The sequence below is a fragment of the Motacilla alba genome, chromosome 2 (genome assembly GCF_015832195.1).
Source record: "Motacilla alba alba isolate MOTALB_02 chromosome 2, Motacilla_alba_V1.0_pri, whole genome shotgun sequence".
Classification (NCBI taxonomy): Eukaryota; Metazoa; Chordata; class Aves; order Passeriformes; family Motacillidae; genus Motacilla; species Motacilla alba.
Window position 1 is genome coordinate 68,544,293 of NC_052017.1, and position 20,579 is coordinate 68,564,871.

Here is a 20,579-nt window from a genome sequence, read left to right on the forward strand (position 1 = left end):
CCCTATCTGTCTCTCTCTTCTTTCCTCTTTTGTTTCTTCAAACCAACTGACCTCTAAGTCTCTTAGGGTGAAAAAGAAAAGGAAAATTACAAAATAGGGTTCAGAAGAAGGTGAGGAGAATAGTAAAAAGTAGATAGATAAACTATGCAACTGTGCCAAGTATAATTAATTTTTCAAAACTTAACTTTTTAGATAATTTATATTCAGATGAATATTGCAACTATGCTATTAGCAAGAGGTTGAATTTTACATCAGTTAGATATAATTATTAAGCTCCTTTCAGAGAGAAAAAATATTTTAGTATCTCAGACAAGCAATTAACATTCAAATGTGAATCTTGATCTGTGGCTTAAATGTATGATCAAAGGTACTAGATCATCTGAAACCTGTTAAACACATGATAATATTTAATTTTAATGAACTACAGTTCTAGTCTTTAGTGTTTCTTAGTGACATTTATTCTTAGACACAGAAGTCTAAGGGGTGTTTGGCCTTGACTTCAGATCTTCAGCAATTTCCACAGAAATTTCTGAGAAGAATGTTAGCCAATGTTTTAAAACACAGAGGCCTAAATTTAGACTGTTAAATCTGTATTTAGCCCTGCAATGTGCTGAGCTCTTGGGCTGTGATCCAAGAAAGCACTTATGAGTTCCCATTAACTTGAAAACACTTTCAGGTCTATTATTCACTTTACCAAAAGAACTGAACTCAAATACTTAAAATTATGCATGCACGTTAAGTAGCCTGTTGGACTTAGCCTTATACAGTCCCTAATTCAGGTCAGCTCATACCTGAGACCCTGACTCACTTTATTCTTTGGGACATACATTTCAAAATGTGGTCAATATTTGAATATATTTATAATTAATATTCTGTCCTGTTTCTATGTTACTATTATTTAATAATAACAGCAACAATAATGATAATAATAATAGTAATAGTGTTTTGCACACCCAAATCCTGCTTGTGGGAAATAATCGACCACTTCTGAAAGCTGGATAAAAGTTGCACTGCAGTGGTTAAGAGTTAGTTTTCCATGTCTGGGAGGGACAGGACAATGAATAGGAAGCACTATAGCAAAGGCATTTGGAAGAACTGTAGCACTGAAGACAAGGAAATACTGGTATAGATGGTTTAGGGAATCCATCGAACCTTGTTCGTTGGAAGCCTTTGGGAAGTGGCTAAAGCATCTCCAGGAACAATTCTATTCCTGGAGCTGTGGTCAGTCTTTCCTTAAGAGGCAGGATGTACTAGGCACATTCATAAGGTGCCTTTTAGCTCTGTGCATCTTTTAAGTTTTGACATCAGGCTTGTGTTTGCTCTTGCTATGTACTGGCTAGCATTCTATGCTGATATTGTTACATTTGCCCACTTAGTACCTGCGTCATGATTCAGTTGTGAGCAAGCAGCAGGAGTAAACATTTTTTTTTTTGATTGTATATGTATTTCTAACCACAGAAAAAAAGGATGGCATGTGAAAACTGGCTAGAGTAGTTTCCATTCTATTTGTCCATTTCCCAAAGCTATCAGCTGCAGTGAAAGACAGCATCAGTTGTGATCTAACAGAAATCCTGGTGTTTTCTCTAAAGGCATTTGCAGAAAAAAAATTACAAAATCAGAATTAGAGGAGTTAGTAGTGGTCATTTATGAATGTGACAATCAGTGCAGTGCTATAACAGATACAACCTCTATATGCAGAAAACCCACTGCTAAAAGTGCCCCATATGCCCACCACAAGATCCTCCCTGTTCTGTGCTGCGTCTCAGTTGTGCCAAATGCCAAGATGATGGGGTGACTGTATCCTCAACAAGGTAGAGAAACCTTCATGAAGGAGAGACAGGGGCTGGAGTAGCACTGTCTTCTTCCATTTCAACCCATTTTTCCCAATTGATTACTGCTCTAACTTACAAGGCAAAATTAACCAGATATAAATAAAAAAGTGAAGTTCTCAATTACTCACTTGTGCTGCTCTTCATAGAATCATGGAATGATTAGGGTTGGAAGGGACCTTAAATATCACCTAAGTTCAACTCTCTTGCCAAGGCTAGGGACATCTTCCACTAGACCAGGTTGCACGGAGCCCCATTCAATCTGGCCTTGAACACTTTCAGGGATGGGGCATCCACAGCTTCCCTGGGCAACCTGTTCCAGTGCCTCACCACTCCCACTGTAAAGAATTTTTTCCTAATATCTAATCTAAAGCTTTTAATTTGAATCCATTCCCTGTTGTCCTGTCACTACATGCTCTTGTAAAGAGTGTTGCCACATCTTTCCTGTAAGTTCTCTTCAGGTACTGGTAGGCTACAATTAGGTCACCCTGAAGCTTTCTTTTTTCCAGGCAGAACAATCCCAGTTCTCTCGGCCATTCACCTCAGGGAATTTGAAATATCCAGCTGAAACAAAACTCTCTGTTAATTGTAACGAGGTGCAATATGTGCATGTGAGATACACTTTTATCGATTGCTACACAACCCTTAGCTTGGGGCACTTTTTAAGTGCCAAAATCAACTTTTTCACTGGGAAATATATCATAAGGGAATTTGAAAATAGGATTCAGAACTGGCTGGACAGGCCCAGTTAAAATCTGAACTTCCCCAGTGGGGAGATCTTGACTTTTGAAAGGAGGAAATGATAATATGAAGGAATGCTTGGGCTGACATTTTGATTTGAGATTGCTTCTGTTAAAAAACCAAAACCCCCCCAAACCCCCAACAACAACAAAACAGAACAAACAACAAATCCCCAAAATAAAATCCCACAACAAAACACCACAACAAACCAATCAAACAAAAAATCCCACCCTGCTTATTTTGTTACTTCACTGAATTGCAAGAAATGTTTGGTGCTTGACTTAAAGGTCTCCAAATGTCAGAGTTATAGATAAACCCACAAAATAGCATCCTGAAAACTCAGAAATAGGAGAGACATTTAGTTTTTTCAGATTTCTTTTCCTTTCAGCATCCAGTTTTATCTCCATTCTGGAACATTTATGAATTTAAATAGTTGGGGAATCCTAAAGATGTGTGCCTATAGGTAAAAACAGACACCATCTTCAATTCATTCTTCCTCCAAGTAATTTCTGAGATACAGATCAGCACCTTAATTGTATATTTATTGTTAAACATTTCCTTATGCCTGAATTCTGGGAACAAAACATAATTCCCAAAAGACTTCAATAGTTGCACTTGGTGTATCAGGAAAAAAACAAACAGGATTATGCCAAACTTTAATTTTTGCACACTCAGTAAAAATCACTATCAAACAAAACAATTAGGCATGAAGAGAAAAGAATTCCGCAGACTTGAAATATTGTCAAGGGATCGGTGAATTTTTTTGCTCAAAACTTGAAATTAGCAACAGGTACTCATGCCCAAGCATGTTCATTTCCAAGCAGGGAGGTAACAGTAACATACTAACCCTGCCTGCTTTGGAATTACATTCCTGCAAAAATCCAGGGAGGCAAAGCACAATGCTAGTGCCAATGGCACATCCAGACATAGTTGGAATTTTCCTAGAGAGTGCAGGGGGGCTGTTTCTCTTTCCCTCCACACACATTATGTAGCTATTGAACTCTGCAAGACTTGCAAAGAACACACTTTATATTATCTTTTCATTTCCATGGCATCTGTTCATTTAAAGTTTCATGCCTCATTGTGTCTGCATGTGATCATCTTGTACATGTATTTAAATTGCTTCTCTTGCCTCTGATCTTGAAAGACAAAAGCAACATTGAATTCTTTTTCCATTATATATTTTTACAAAAGAACTACTGTAAAAATTAATCAAAGATATGCTGCTTTTTATTGTTATTTTTTTAATTTTGGAGGTTACTTTTCCTCATATTGCAGTGGTTTTGAAATTGAAACGTTGCACTGCTGAGAAAGTGCCATGAAAATATAACCCACTACATTCCAGGAAAATAAATAAGCAAGGCCACCCAAATTTTCAATTAGTGCTAGTGCAGAATGCAGGAAATGGCTGGAGAACCGTCAAAGGCAGCCTTAGGCTGGGTCGTGGATACGGAACAGTGACAGGAAGGTTTGAAGCAGGAATACAGGCTCAGTGTGAAGATGGCTCTTCTCCAAGGAAAACTGCATACTAATAGGTTAATACTGATTTCCTGAAACATACAGCCTGGGTATTACATGCTGGAATTTACATTCTGACAAAGGCAATTGCTGAGCCCCAAGACTTTGCTTTTTTGGTGATGAAACAACACTAGAAAGTTCAAACTGCATTATATATTTCATGTTTTAAGCTTATTAAACATTCAAAGTACAAACTGTGCACATATTTTTAAGCCACCTGAAATAGCAACAGCCTCACTAGTTTGGGAAACTAGTATGAGAAACATTACATTTCAACAGGTCAAGCTTGTTTGGAGTAATCCCAGCAAAAGATACCAACCAAGGTGGAGTGATGCCACTTTTAGATGCCTGGAATCCAGAATTACTGCCCAATCAAGCAGATACACACACTATCAGGAACCAAACACTTTTCCTTTAGCACAGCCTTTGTAGACAAAGTGGTATTTGGAAGGTATCTGAAGACTGAGTTGGACAAAGCACTTCAGAAAATAAAGAACTGAAAATCACAATTGTAGACACTACCTCTCTTTCTGCAAGTCAGAGGAAGGGTTCCCATTGATGACAGAAGATGCTGTGCCAGGCTTTCATCCTGAAAGTAAGTGCCTTAAACAAGAACAAAATTAATAAAGCAGAGAAACTTAATGAGAAATACCAGTCCAGCTAAAGAATCCAGCCAACCTTTCCTGACACGTGTCCTCCTATTTCAATCTATCCAACTGATGTTGCGAGTGTCAGCTGAGGGTGGCACTGCAGCATCACAGGAGACCCTCATCCCCTCAGCCAGACCCCAGACCCATGTTCTACCTCTGCTGTCTTTCTTGAGGGTGGCTGGCACAGGAGCACAAAAACACCAGTTGAAGTGGGGAAGAGATAGAGGGTTTTTCACTGGCATCTGTGGAGCCTAGATTTTTCTGTTTATCCATCTTAATATCAGCAGGTATGTTTCTACCATTACACTAGTGCAGGCATGATCCCATATCACAGTGAGCAGCCAGCGGTGCCCAGCTGTGCCCTGACCCCGGGCACCCACTTAGTGGTTGATAATATTTATTTATGAGGTGCACACCGTTTTCATTGTCTTTCACTGCTCAGAGAAGTGGAAGCCCATGCTGCAAGTCTTTTTAACAGTTTTAATTGCACTAAAGTCACTGGGAAATCTGCCCAGATAGAGCCTGGAAAAACTGGGCCACAGAAAGAGACCCATTATAATTATTTGCAGTAGGAGGCAGAAACAATCCCTTTCCAGTCCCTGCCTCTCCCTAGGAAATGTTCTGTGGGTTTGAACTTGCTGAAAACTGCTTGGGGTCCATTGAGTGATGCACTTTCCACTTCTTCTCAGGGAAGCTGTTTTAAATAAGCTGTAGAAAAATTTTAATCAGCACATAGTATTTTAAATTCTGAGTACTATCCCTACCCTGGAACCTTTTTAGTTTAAAGTCAGTAATTGTGTCAGTTGCCTGTGAAAGAGAAATTAACAGAGCAAGGGAGGAAGTGGAGGGAATTTGGGGAGTTTGCATTTGTGTTCACACATAATGATACATTGTTTGGTCATATGTGATAATTATCTAATCAAATGGAATTTGCCCTGTGGTGCTTTACATGATACTGCTGCCAATCACCCCAAAGCAAATAAATCTTTCAGGTGCTGAAGGGAGCATTTACTTGCCTGTCTTCTGGAGGGCTGCATGCTGTGAATGCCAAACGACACATCTAACGCTGCTGAAGTGATCCGTGGGCAGCCATGTGGAATGGACATCAATTCAGGGCAGAATTTATGCATTTTGGGGAGTCTAGACAACTTTTACAGAAACTTGGATATCTGTGTAAGGCTGGATATATTCTTAATAATTGTCCTGCACAAGATGCTCTGCTGAAGAGAGGATACAGATTTTATGAAAAGGTACTTCTTCCCTAAAGGAGAAAGCGCCTCTTTTTTTTTTTTTTTTACATGAACACTCAATCCACGATAAACGTTTATAAAGTCCCCCTTCACCAAGTTTCTTAACTGCTGAAGAATAAATATTTAAAGAATCACAAATGCTATAATCAAAACCACGTAAGATGCTACAAGACTGTTCCCTTTTGTACGAAAAAAACAAAGGAGCTCAAGCTTGCAGAAAACTCCATTGCCTGGTTTGAAAACTGATACACTGTATGATACAGCATGTATTATCTTTGTGCAGTATTTTTATAACAATACCTTAAATGCCATTGGCTTAATTCTTACCATATTACTATAACAAATCTATGGAAGCTCTGCAGAAGACCAATGGAGAGGAGGCTTGGGGGTTACATCTGCAGGGTCTTTAGCTTCTATTTGGTGAAGTCCTGGGGATGAGACCCATGTTTGAGATTAAAGATATGCCTAAGCGCCTGGCTGGATGGGAGCTTGCAAGACTGAGCCCTTTGCTGGCACTCAGGACAGAGACTTTAAACACTGAACAAATTCCTTCTGGGGAACAAGTTATTATTAATAAAAAGAAATTTTAAAAACCACAAAAAACCCACAAAAAACCAAAAACCATATTTCCTAATTGTAATAGGTAAGTAATACTTGTAACACCCTGAGAAAAAGGGGAGCACCTGATGGAATCTATCAGCTGATTTCAGAAATATAATTATATACATAAAATTGAACAGGACTTTTAGTTAAGTCATTTGGGTAAAAAAACCTGGTTCCATGGAACAAAATGGGATAAATTTCCATTTTTGACATGGGGTCAGCATTTTGTGCATCCCTTTTACATGACACAGGCTGATTTGGAGCCTTCTTCTGACTCCAAATTTGACTCTAATATTAAGTTAAATGGCAATTTCCTATGACCAGTGACCAAATTATCCAATAATATCTGCTTAATACAATCAAAATAAAAAAAGTGGAAGTCATGTTATTTTAATGCAACTAATTTGTTTCCTGAATTTTAAGCAAATGGGACAGAAGGATCAAGTTAGTCATCCAAAAAATCCCACCAATTTAGAGGTTTTTTGAACAAAACCACATACCTTTGCCCAGGTAGAACTTTCTTAATTTTATGTCTTCATCCTTTCTTTCCTGTCCTACAAGTATTCGGGGAAAAATAAAAAAAATTAGAAAAAAAAAAAAAAAGAAAGGAGAAAAAAAGCACTTCTATTTAGGATGGCGGGGAAATCTAAAGGAAGTATAACCACAATACCTCTGGACTCCTGGATATCAAAGGTACTTTCCTGCTTTCCTGTCCAGACCATCATACAATTGCTCTAGAGAAAAAAAAAAAAGTAAAAAAAAGTAAAAAAAAAAAAAAAAAAAGTTAGATAATAAAAGGTGAGGGGGATCTCCTGGAGACATTCCTGTGCTCTGGCAGTCATCTGGGCGCCCACACGCTCCTGTAGCAGTAATGCAGCAGATGCACAACCAGCACTTGAGCACCTCAGCTGCAGATTTTGGGCCACAGCCCCCATGCATACACCTGCACCGAAATCCTAGCCCACTGCCAGGTTGTTTGCAAAGCAGCACTGACCTCGGCAGAAGCAGAGAATGATCAGAAGCAATTTTCACCTTGTGTGTTCTGTATGTTTGTAATTAACAGTGCATTACATTGGAACATTTCTATACAGGTTCTCTTTTCATCAGCAAGAGGCATACCCATGTATTTGAGGATGGGGAGAAAGAGAAACCTGTTGTTGAGGTCAACGTTTTATTATTTTTGTTTTCATTTCAGCCTCCAGGGATAAATGCTAAATTTAGAAAATGAAAAATTGAGAGTGGGGTCTGATTTTACATTTATGGTATACCTAATTTTCACAGTAGCCATGAAGAATGAAATAATTTCATTATATTTTTTTCCACAGTAAATAGCTGTGGACTAATTTCAAATCCAGTGCAGGAGCTGAAGAACTAGTAGAAGAAATAGGTGAAAAACTAACAGACACATGCAGGCTTTGTTTGTGAAACCATTAATGAAAGCACAGCCCCCTAGTAGAATTACCTACTTTACCTTGCTCTCAGATATATCACCATGCCTTTCTCCTCTCTCAGGATAAATCGCTGTAGCAAAAGACCTCTATAAAAAACTAGGTCAAAAATAAGTGTGGCAAAAGACAGAGGAGGAATTAGGGATACATTCTTCTGCAAAATATAAGAACTTCTTCTGCACATAAGTATCGTTTATTTGATTTACTTTCTGTTCAAGCTTTCTGATTTTCAAAAACCACCAGAGGGAGCCCAAAACCTCTCATAAATATAAGTAAAGGCCTGTTGGAGTCATCAGTGAAAAAAATTGAGTATGAATTAAGCTGTCTTTGGGTTTCAAAGCGATAAACTAATTGCTCATTCACCAAGATCCACATACATGCAAAAGTTCTGGATAGTGATGGATGAATCACATAAAACTATATTAGAAGAGTATTTTAAATTTAGTCCTGACAATTAAGAATACAACCCAGAATAATCTGAGCATACCAAAGATACACATTAGAGGTGAGGATGAAATTATTTAGGCAGCCATATGTGGGGTTTCACCCCCGGATTGGGGTGACCCCAAAAGATGGAAAAGTCCCTCCTCCAACCTGTGCCTTCAAAGAAAGACTCAGTAGTCTTCTGTTGTCTGTTCTCAAGGTAGTTTATTGTTGGTTATCTAAAAGATTCTTCTCCTGAACTGCTGTGGCCCGTTCAGCAGGTCAGACAAAGGCACACTGCCCTCCCAGGGGGCTGGTGCCATCTTTTATATCATATATTACGTACTACATGTTTATACCTTTTCCCCAATACCTACTATCTATATTGAATGGTGACTTTCAACTCTAGACCAATCTGTGAGTGCCAACATCACCAAAGACATGGAGGCTAGGAAGGAGAAAGAAAGAGGACAGGGCACACCCAAATCCCTCCATCTTAGATCTCCTGACCCCCATGTACAAAACTTGGACCCCTGCGTACAAGGCTTAAAACCCCCCTGTACAGCACTCAAAAATCCTACCCTTCACTTCGTGACTACTTCTACTACAATATCTAAACTTTTGTGACTTCTTGTTCTTCCTGCAAAGTTGGTAAACTGTTCCATGGGTCAGATTCAAAGCCACAGGGGTCTCTGGCTGCATGCCAGGGTCTCAGATGCTTTTGACCTGGGTCTGGAATGTCCGAGAATGTCTGTGGGACATTCTGAGTTCCGACAGCCATATACCATACAATACATAATCATTTAGGAATATACTTTTGAGCTCCCTTGCTGCATCTGTTTAACATGATCAGGTGCAAAAACCGTAAGTGAGGTTATTTACGAGATGGCCTCAGGGCTGCTTCTCATGAGTGCCACTGTTTACTCCCTTATAAGCGCTGGTGGCTAAGGTAATCACTGGGGAAAAGCTGATTCTTTGGATAAGAGGATGAGGAGCACAGTGTCATGATTGCATGACTATCACAGAGAAGCACTTCAAAACCTAGACTGACATAGTGTATGACTTCCTACTGATTTGGCTTCTCATCAGCTGGTCACTGATTGATCCAGCTAAGCATTACCTCGACTTGAAAACAAAATAAATAAGGAACTATGTAGATGGTACAAGTGGGCTTACTGGACCACTCTTACCAGAGAAAGCTAAAAATGTCCAGTTTAAGTTGTGATTTCTTGCTGCAATTACCTCCTATGAAGGTTCTTCCAGAAGGTTCAAAAGCATCTGACTAAAACAAGAGTAGATCCTAGGAAAAGCCCAGGAAGTTTTTCATGACGATACAGGAAATGGCATAAAATTTGTTTCCCCTTTCCAGGTCAGTATTTTCAGGATGCATGTCCTAGTTTTATAGATATGGGGAAAAATTAAAAGTTCAATTTGCAGAAAAGCCTAAGAAGATGGACAAAGGATAAGATCTGATAGCAGGACCTGACACATGAAAACAATGTTTCTTTGAACAGCCAAATGAAATTAATGAAGATTAGATGAGCTCCACTTGCTGTAGCCAAGAACCGATTCTTTACCTTTATTAGCTCTCAGGAAAGGCTCTACCACACTCTTTTTAATTTTGGGCATAGAAGGAAAAACATCTTTGAGCACACTGGTCTAGTGGAAGGTGTCCCTGCCCATGGCAGCAGTGTTGAGACTAGATGATCTTTAAGGTCCTTTCCAAGTCAAACCATGCTGTGATTCTGTGATACTGTATACATCTTTCTCTTGATGAATTGTCACAATTTTAATTGCAAAATTTTTCAAACCAAACTTCAACCCTAGTTCTGGAGGTGCACATGAATGTAATTGCCCACAGCTTTTACAGATGTTGCTATAGAGCATAATTTTCATCTATTACAGCAAATCTTACCACTTCTTTCACTGCTGTGACCTCAGCAGTGGAGGAAATAGTTCTTTCCCAGTTTTAGCTCTGTAGTGCTCTGGGGAAGAAGTTGCTTTAAACCGCACCTGAAGTACTTGACTAATAATGCAGTTCTGTTTACGTGCATATTACAAATAGACTGGTTAATGCCGCAGAGCAAAAGCCAGTAAAACTTGGATTTGTAATATTCCTGCAGTGCACATCTTGACTACACCAGTGAGTTCTGTAACACTACTGATCTCAACAAAAAAAGGGTCTAATTCAACAGTAAAATGAGCTATCTGATCTACCTTACTTGGTCCATAGTATAACTCATTAAAGATGCTTAAATAAAAAATAAATAAAAGGAACAAAAGGTAACATCATGTTATCTCTGGTTCACTTCCTTTTAGGAGACACAGGACAGAATTGCAGCCAGTTTATTATTTGAGTACTCTGCAGATGAGGGATCAAGTAGAGATCAGTTAATTAAAAAAAAGAGGATATTATTAGAACATCATCATTAAGGGGGGAAATTGTTTGAAAGCCAGGAAATTCCTTGTTTAGTGTTCACAAAGACCTGACCGCTGGAGCTTCCTCATTAGGAGAGAAAACTTACTCTACCAGAGGGCACACAGATTAGAAGGTGCAGAAGAGGACGAAGGAAAAATGCTCATGCCTGTATCAGGTAAAAAAGGGCATCAGTGGAGACTAAGTCCACCCAGACAAAGCTTTCTGCAAGGGACCAGTGCAAAACCCCCAAACATGACTCTTGTATTACATCTCTGATAAAACCCCATAAAACTCAATCTACATCTGCTCTTACCACTTTAATGTGACAAAAATAGCTATTTTGCAAAATGGAAAAAGAGGGCAAAACTCTCATGTTCTTTGTGCAAATTACAGACACCCTTCCTCTGCTTGGATGATCCCCAGAAGGGCTGCATCCAGGGCTGGAGTACCATGATAAGTGGTGATGTGCCCATGCAGGTGGAGAAGGCAGGGTGGCCACCCCAGGGTGGGCATGCCAGGGGCTACCATCGGCCCAGGCATTGTGCAGCCAGGCCCGTTGGTGAGCCTGAGAGCCAGCTGTGGTGGGATGCATTAGAAATCCTATGCCCAGGGGGCAAGTGTAGGACTGTTGCTGTTCCTGAACCTTAGCTTCCCCAGCCTTAGGCTCCTTCCTCACCCCCATTCCCACGACTCGGCACAGTTGGGGATCGCTTCTGCTGTCTCAGCCAGCTGTCACTCCCTGGCCATCTCTCTTTGAGCCCATGAGTCACTTCCTCTCCTCAGATCCCACCTTTCAAAACTTCCTTTTTCCTTTTTGGGGGTATGTGTCTGAAAGCCTTTTCTGAAAGAGGGCATTGGGCTTACCATGGACAAAAGCACTTCTGGGAAGCAGCATGTTCTCCTGTCTGAGGACACATAGCCAAGACCTTATGGCCACATTCCCATGGTCCCCATGGTGCTGGCATGTGCAGCTCCACGTTGACCTCCTCCAGTTCTCTAGCCTGATACACTTCAGCTGTGGGGGGCTGGAAGGGGGCTTCTTGCCCCATACCCTGCCTGCAGGTGTGGATAGACAGAGGGAAGAGGAGAGAAAGGAGAGGCCCAGCTCGCTCCAGTTTCTCTTGCTGGCACCAGCTGCTGCCTCTTGCTCACAGGGCAGCAGCTCTTGGGTTCAGTCACAGCTGGAGAGAAAACAAGAGCATAAACAAAAAAAACCACTTTAACATAAAAAATGGAGTCCCTTTCTTTTATCCTTTTTTTTTTTTTTAATATCTGTTGGGAATTCAGACTTAATGTTTTTCTCTGTTTTTTCTCTATGTTTAACTATAAAGGTTAGAGATCTGTTTCTTGGAGAGCAATAGTGAACCCTCCTAAAATCAGTGACTGTGTCAGAAGCTTCTCTGGCAAGCCAGTGGTGCCACACCCTGGGAAGGTCTCAGGTCTTTGTGATACCCCCTTGTTTGAGAGGCAGAGTTTATGTCTTCCTATCCCCCACAGGCAATGAGTACCAGGAAAGTTAAAGGAGGAGGAGAGTGTGGATGACAGAGGAGAGGTGTGTGTGTGGGGGAGACCCATCAGGGTTTGTGTGGTGGTTCCCTCGGAGCAAACAACTTGTTCCCTTGGAGATTTCTGTGCTATCAGCAAGGTAATCTTATTGGCTAACAACTTAACCTGCGAGTATGGAGGTCAAATCTGCTTGCACTCAGAAATTCAGAATGAAGCTGTTAGTTTACTGTCCTATTTGTCACTGAATTTTCAGAATTATACTGTTGAATGAGGGTCTCTTGACTGCTTTAGCCTTCAAACTATTTGAAAAGATTTTTTTTTTCCTCCAGGACCTCTGAGGCCTGATGTTTTGCCTACCTGTAAGGCTGTTATTGCTTCTTTGCCATGTGGTAAAGAACCATTTACCATTAGGACAGGAAGCATAAAGTCATTTGGGTCAGATTCTCAGCTGGTGTAAAGCCACATCTGGAATAGGGGGCTACGCAGGTTCATGCTGGCTGACAATTCAAGCTAATTTATAACAAGGATTTGCTGTGGAAGAGATCATGTATTTGAGTTGTTTTACAGCAGAGACTTGCAGTTTTCATGCTGATTTTATGCCATGCTAATTAAGTCACAGGGTGGACAATTGCAGTATTTAAATTAAGCATGCAAATGGATGTGGTGTTGATACTGCTTCATTGGTATCTTCCATTCTCAAATATTATGATGCTTTTCATGACCAAATACACCCACACAACTGAGAGGGAACATGAAGAAAATAAACTGTGTGTATAGATTCCCATGTGTTGCCATTTTGGTGTTATAGAGCTGCATCACTTCTGGGCAGGGGGTTTTGAACCCTGGCCAGTCTCCATGTCTGCTCCAACCTGACACTGTGACTGAGAACTTAATGGATCTTTCTGGGCAGAAATAAAAAAGCAGGAATAACCACTGCTTTTTACTAACATTGGGTGGGCAACACTAATACTGATAGGAGAAAAATTTTCCAGGGGGAGATGTGCCAAATTTGCATAGAAAGATTAATAAATTACCATAAAGTCGAAATAGGAACACGCTCCCTTCACCAGCACTTCTAATATGTTTTTATATTCACAAAGTTTTTAAAAGACAAAACCCACAAAACTCAGCACAGTGTTCCTGTAAATTCCTTATCAAGAAATAACAAAGAAATGGATTTCTCTTTTCAGATCAAGAGAGCAGCTTTGGTAATGGCTGTATTCATTCATCTTTCCATTCCAAACATCATCCATCATGCCTTACATCCCTTACACCAGACTGTAGAAAACATACCACAAATTCTACTTGGAATAGCAATGCATCTTGAACAAAGCTGACTAAACTCAAAATTAAGTTTTCAACAACTGCATGTTAAAAAGAAAATCAATGAAAGAAAAACAGCGAGCTCTACTGAACAAACATCCCACAGTTAAAAAAAATATGTTTTGATTGATGAAGGAAAAAGCCATGACATTTTAGGTGGCTTAAAAGAAATTTCAAGGATCATATTAAAAAGAAAGCTTGCATTCTATTAAAATATAGTTATCCCAAGAGATAACTGGAATATACTGGGAAAAAAGGACATAGTCTGGCTTTTCCCATTTCTCAAAACAGTCCATTAAATTTTCTTTACTTCATCTCATGTCCCCAGTTGAGGGAGTTTACTTTCAGGATCATCAACTTTCTTGGTTGTGAAGCAGCTCTAATCCACTTACTTGATCCTCCTGCAATCAATTAATGCCATGCTAATCCTGTGCTGGCCATGCACAATGTGGAAAACTAAATGTATCACATTATCTACAAGAAAAGTATTCAGGAATCTAGATCTGAATCCAAGACACTTTTACCTCTACAGAAAGGTCAGGATGAAACACTCTATAAGATTTATGATATCTACAAAACCAGCTAGGTAAGCTCTAAGGAGAAGCAATATCTTTCATCAGATCAACTGATCCAGCTGGAAAAAGCAGACAACTTTTCAGGCACAGAGACCAAGTGCTACTATGGGCAACATCAGAAGTTTAGTTTAGATTAGCCCTGCAGTGAAAAAAAGTATTTTAGCATTGGAAATTTACACAAATAACTGTTACCATGATAATTTTTTTGTACTCTTTATGAAAAACATTTTCATGGTGTAATTAGAAATAAATTTTCAGCATTTATTTTAATTAGAGCAACCCATAGGAATTTATATGCTAGAACTAATAATGCAGATACATTTTCCAGATGCAAAATTAGTTATATTTGTCATATTGGAAGCCTCTGTCCAGTCTCACAGATTTTTAAACTGAGTACATTAATTCCAGAGGGTCAGTGGTCCTTTTCCAATGACTTAATTTCTATTCTTACAGACAGTATCACATTCTTTCATGAGAATGTGTAGGTCAATGGAATTACTATGGAAAATGCAACTTCCTTTTGACTGAACTTTCCAAGTGAATGTCTTCACTTATAGTACTTTGAGTGCTACTCTAAGAGCATCTTTGCAAAGCAGAACCTCTTTGGGAGAAGCAACCTGCTGCTATTCTTTCTTGTGTGTGCCTGAGCTTGTTTGTCTACTTACAGTCCTTTATGCAGGCAACAAGATGGCACAAGTGTTCCCATGGGAATGTGATACTTGTGTATGCCATCCTCCCTGAATTTTGTCCCAAATTTCCATGACTGCTGTGCATTATCAGTGGGATTCTTGATTATTTTCACAATTGTAGTTGCCTGCAGCTGGACAAGCCCATGGCAAGTTCCTCCTCTGTGTATATTAGCTACCATTGCTGTACTCTATCCTATTTTATTTCTCTGTCAGATGTGGAAAGAGGAGTGAAATGTAAAATCATGGAGACAAAAACAATAGAAGCCATAAAAACGCTGAGCAGCTCAATCCAATGGTATTGTTTTGTTCACAGACAGCCTCTCCAGCACAAAGGAAGTGAGGTGGGATCACACTGAAAAGAAACAGACCCCTTCTGTATGGCCAGGGCCCCACGGATTCTGCTCGTGAGGCTGCTGGTGCTCATGCCCTGGGCTCTGGAAGAAAATTGCTGGGACCTTCTTGTCTTACCTCCCTCCTGGGCAAGCACAGCTTCCTCCTCTTTGGGTGGTCTTTCCAGCAATGGAGGTCTTGTCCTTCTGCCCTGGTGTGACCCAGGAGTGAACTGAGCTCATTAAATGTACTTGCCTTTCCTTTGAAAAAGAAAAGGGTGGAAAAAGATAGACCCAAATTATGACGATAATGCATTTATATGAAAAAAATAAAGGCAGTGGAATTGTTTGTAGAAATCAACAGCATTTCACCTCTGTGATACTTCTTTCTTGAGAGGCCATGACTGTCAGATCAAGCATTTCAAGACACGTCATTTCCAGAAGAGAGGAGTTAGACACACTCTTGATCGTGTGCTTCTGTTTATTCTGCGTAAGGGATCTAGGACACCTGTGTTAGTTTTAAAGCTACTACATGTACAGCACTTGACTGCTATATTTTGGCAAGTCCCAGCTGTTATTTCACATGTGTGAACTAAGAAAATACCCAAGGTAAACACAGACTTAGAAGAAGTACCAAAAACATTTACAATAAAGTGCAAGTATAGCCCAGTATGTTAACCTGCTAATATATACAGTGCGCTGGCCCTGATCTATTTCCCTTTAGAGAGGCAAAGGAAAAGAAATGTAGCAAAGCCTGTGTGAAGCACCGCAACTGGTGACCATTTTTTTCTCCCAAAGCAGCAGCACCACTATGAATTGCTTTTCTCTTATTTCTTTTTACTCACAGCTATTACCAGTCAAGCTTACCCAAATGTGGACAATGCAGAATAGAAACATATTTTTTCTGTTAATTTTGCACATCTGACAGAATTTAATTTAAAAATCAGTTTAAATCCAGATTACTTACATGTGTGCACATGCTCACACTCCCCCTCTACATACACAATGTTAAAAGGACATTACATATGATAATTTATTTTTCTCTGCTCTTGCTGCATTTCATAATATCCCTTCTCTCTTGAAATACTGCCAGAGAAGACTGTCTTCAATAGACTTCAGTGGTGTCAAAAGAACCTCAGGAAATGAGGACTGAGGTGAACCTAAGGTCCACTGTGTGCCACCAGGAGTCTGATTATACATGCTGCTTTGTACAAGAGGCAGAGATCTGCACCTCTGATGTCTTGCCTCCAAAATCCAGTATTCTGTCCACTTTCTGTCTCCTCTAATTAAAGCCCATTGTTTTGACCTGCTTGGTTTCTTGTCCAGAAGTGATGCTCTTTTACAACCTCCTCTTGCTCACACTCAGTTTTGAGTTACGTCTCAGAAACTCTTAGATTTCATTAGAAATGAGTTTTACTAGAAAAACAGGGCTACTTTATCTCCATGATTTCCTGTATACGGGTCACATCCTTTTAAGTACAGTCATCATCTCTGTAAATACTATCCTTAGAGGTAAGCTTTCCAGCTGCCTCCTGACAGGTCCTTACGTAACCACCCTGTAGTCTTTGAGCCAAATCTTCTATGGGGCAAACAAATAAAAAAATGAGCTATTGATTCAAATTAAATGAGTCAAACAAGGAATTTCCAGGGAGCAACCTGAACCCAGATTAATGTTTCCTGATTTATTTAAGCCAGGAGCCTAGCAGGTATGAGAAGCTGTAGTAAAAGAGCTTAGCTCCTCATTAGTGACAAGACTAAATTTTTTAAATGTGATTTCAGCACTTTGTGTATCCAGGATCAGCTCAAGATCCAAAGGAACATTTCCCAATGTTTTAGCTCTCACTTGTTTAATTAGTTCCTGATGTAAATGAGACCTGTTCTGACAAAGTTATGCAAGCTTGCTGTGTAATAACCACATGCCATTTTGTGATTAACTAATTTCTTGCTCAAAAGCTTTCAGGAGTAAAAGACAAGTATTGTATTTGTCCCATGTTTGACATGGCAACTTTCAATTGAAATATCATGACCCTCTAATTATAGGTGCTTCAAACTCAGTAATGTTTTGCTTACATCACTCACTACTTCCATTCATCATAATCCAGGATTGCTCTAGTTCACTCAGCATTAATTCTAGCTGGCTTTCATCATTCCCATGGAAAACATATACGAACAATTAAATCTCTCAGCAGAAGGAATCAACCTCATCTGGAGATTTATGAAAGCATTGCAAAAAAAACCCAACCATGTATATATTTATGTGAGCAATAGCAATGAATAATTATGTAAATATCTGATAACAACATGGCTCGTTTTATCAATGGTGAAACACTGATTTGGTTTGATTCTTGAGAACTTCCTGTATAACCTGAAAAGAAGGAGAGGAGGAGAAAAGACAAGGAAAAGGCATATGTGTTTATCTATAGAAGTTCATTGAAAGACCCCTATGCAGTGCAATCTAGAAAACATTTATTTACTATACTTATATAACCATGAAATATTTAAGTATATATTTAGAAACAACAAAGTACATCCCATTACTTCAAGGCAAGGACAGCAGGTGTCCAAGGCAGAGAAAATTTTCTCTAATTTCTTACCCTTGCAGGTTTGTACATGCTGACATCTGATCAACAATCTACACTGTCCGTTCTGTTCCACCTGTTCTCATGACTTATTTGAAGCCCTGCAGAAAATTTGTGTAGGGGCAGGCAATGAAGAAAGGTCATCCTGCCCCATGCTGTAACCATGAGGTCACCCTCTTATGTAAGAGCCTGAGGACATCACAATATCAGGTGAGAGGCACTTTTATAGCTTTCCATGTATTTTAGTCAACATACCTTCGCAATACTAGAGAACAAGCAGTAAGCATAATGGTTTGAGAGCTGATAGCTCTTCATGACATATTCACATGAGGTTGATACTGACTTAAAGTTGTCTTTACAAGCTCCCAATGCGTCCTTCCAAGCCTTGAAAGAAAGAAATGAGGTTTAGCATTAGCTTCCTAAAGACTGCATTTGTGTTTTTATAAAGAAGGAGCATAGCTGATGGGTAGCTCTCTATGTGTAAATAACGTTAGTAAGGAAGAATTCAAGTGGTGCTCATTTTGTGTATGCATACACAACATGAAGTAAAAGGAACAAGAGAAAAGAGGTGTTTCAAAGCTGCAGAAATAAATTGGCAAGGTTGCAAGATGTAAAAAAAAACGCTCTACAATACAAAGTATGCACAATAATATAGCAAAACAAGATTTGATCAAGCTAGTGCACAGGTCTCCATCCTATAGACTTCTGTACAAAACCAATCCTTGTGATGTACATTTCACTCATGGAATAAATTTTTATAACTCACCAGCAAAAGACATTTCAGTGTAAAAAGATGACAGAGTCACAGAATGATTTAAACCTTCAGAGGCAGGACTAATGTTAGGTCAGATTTAATGTTCACACCTGAAGTTCCTAAACCAGGGAACAAAAGTTTATTTTAATTCTATCTTTAGATAATCTGTCAGTACTTCAACTACAGCATATACAAAACAACTGAAAATGGATAAACAGCTTAGCCCTCTTTGGGCTCCCAGTGGTCTTTCCATTGACTTCCACAATTGTGTGTCATTTTCTCTCTCTAACACTACAATGTTCATACACTTAATGATATATCATCCATGCCTTGATATCCTTCTAGCTCACAGACATAATGGCTGAGAAAGAGGAAATTGACTTTAATTTTCTGCTTTGCATGACATGACAAAAAGATTCTTCCAAGAACACGTAGGCACTAAGAGAAAGCTGTTTTGGAGATACAAAGCTTTATAAGGGCCTTTTAAAGGAGTGAGATCCATGCAGAACTATCAGTGAAAGAGATTAGCACTGAGTAGAGCAGAGCAGGGATTATGAGTTAGGAAAAGCAAGTGCAGAGACTTAAAAGAAACAATCTATCTTTATTGCCTTTTAAATCAATTAGTGAGTGGACCACCAGCATTTCTACATCCTGCCTTTGCTCATGGTACTCATAGATTATGAAAATGTTGACATTTCACTTGTACTTGATAAAACTTTTTTTTTTTAAAAAGGATATTATTTTTAGATGCATTGCTTTTTATAAGTAGTGTTGTAGCAATGATGATCCAAGGGTAAAACCAAGGCCAGATGTGGAGAGGTATTGTCTTTTATTAAACTAAAATAGGTGAAAAAATAGACAAGATTTAGAACATGCCATCACTCTTCAGGTAAAAGGAATAAAACATCCTAACAATGCATCAAGCTAAACTGTGGAAAGAGATGAACTACAAGGTGACAGTCAATGGCCTTGTTCAGGCTTACTAGGGGAAAGAGGCATGCAACCTGTCTATCATCTGCACTGTTCAAGAGGAGCACCCTTTATGATTCCTGACTGTGACGAGTTTGGGGATTGCTGTCCCCAGACGCTGTAGGGGACAGGACTGTTTTTCCTCTTTTCTCAGTCTCATGCATGACAGGCTGCTTTTGACAGTACTTTTATACCTGCAGTGGGAAGTTAGGAGGCAGACAGACATCTTGCTAGTTGATACACACATTCAGGATGGATTTAAGTCTTCGAAAAAAGGAGACCTGGAAGAACAGAATCACTGTCTTTACAAATCCTGCAGATGGCATTGCTCAAGCAAGCATGTTTGAATTCTGCATGAAAAGAAAAACATGTCTGAATAAAAACTATCCAAGCAAAAAAAAAGCTCCCAACAGTTGGCGTCTTCTACTTTCTAGTATATTTTGCCTTGGATTCAGCTATACTTAGTAACTGTATATAAAACAAAGCTTTGTGTCCTGAAAACTAACTTCGTATCCTTGCTCTGTAAAAGTCAATAAATAAATAGAAACACTAATAAAATGTTAGAATTTGGATGAAGAAGCAGGGATTTAATAAATGGTACATAAGAACAGTCTTAAAAATAAATGCTTACTGTTTGGAGACTATTCTGTTCTCATTCTAGTGTCATTAACAGAGATGTGATCACAAATATTTCACAAGGACACGAATCCAGGCTAGGCAGTAGAAGCAGTGCTCTCAGTGAGCCGACAACAATGACTGAAAAAGAAGGTAATGGCACAAGCTGTGCATTAGAAATCAATGCACAAATACTGCAGTTCTGCAAAATTATTATTATTATTATTATTATTATTATTATTATTATCATCATCATCATCATCATCATCATCATCACAATGCCAATTGTGATTACCTTGGAAATGTGTGGACAAAAATGGCTAGAACTGCAGAGAAGCTAATAATTTCAAATTTTTTTC

The 20,579-nt window shown here is 39.2% G+C and overlaps 1 long non-coding RNA gene across 1 annotated transcript; it reads right to left on the reverse strand.

Annotated features, from left to right (window-relative positions):
- Positions 1-6,230: 6,230 nt before the first annotated feature.
- On the reverse strand, positions 6,231-20,362 carry LOC119697916. Its single transcript, XR_005256000.1, has 8 exons — positions 20,237-20,362; positions 19,800-19,886; positions 18,649-18,755; positions 18,138-18,266; positions 15,443-15,564; positions 7,262-7,325; positions 7,092-7,145; positions 6,231-6,416 (listed from the first exon to the last, which is right to left on the reverse strand). It is a non-coding gene; the product is annotated as an uncharacterized LOC119697916 (long non-coding RNA).
- Between the last annotated feature and the right edge of the window lie 217 nt (positions 20,363-20,579).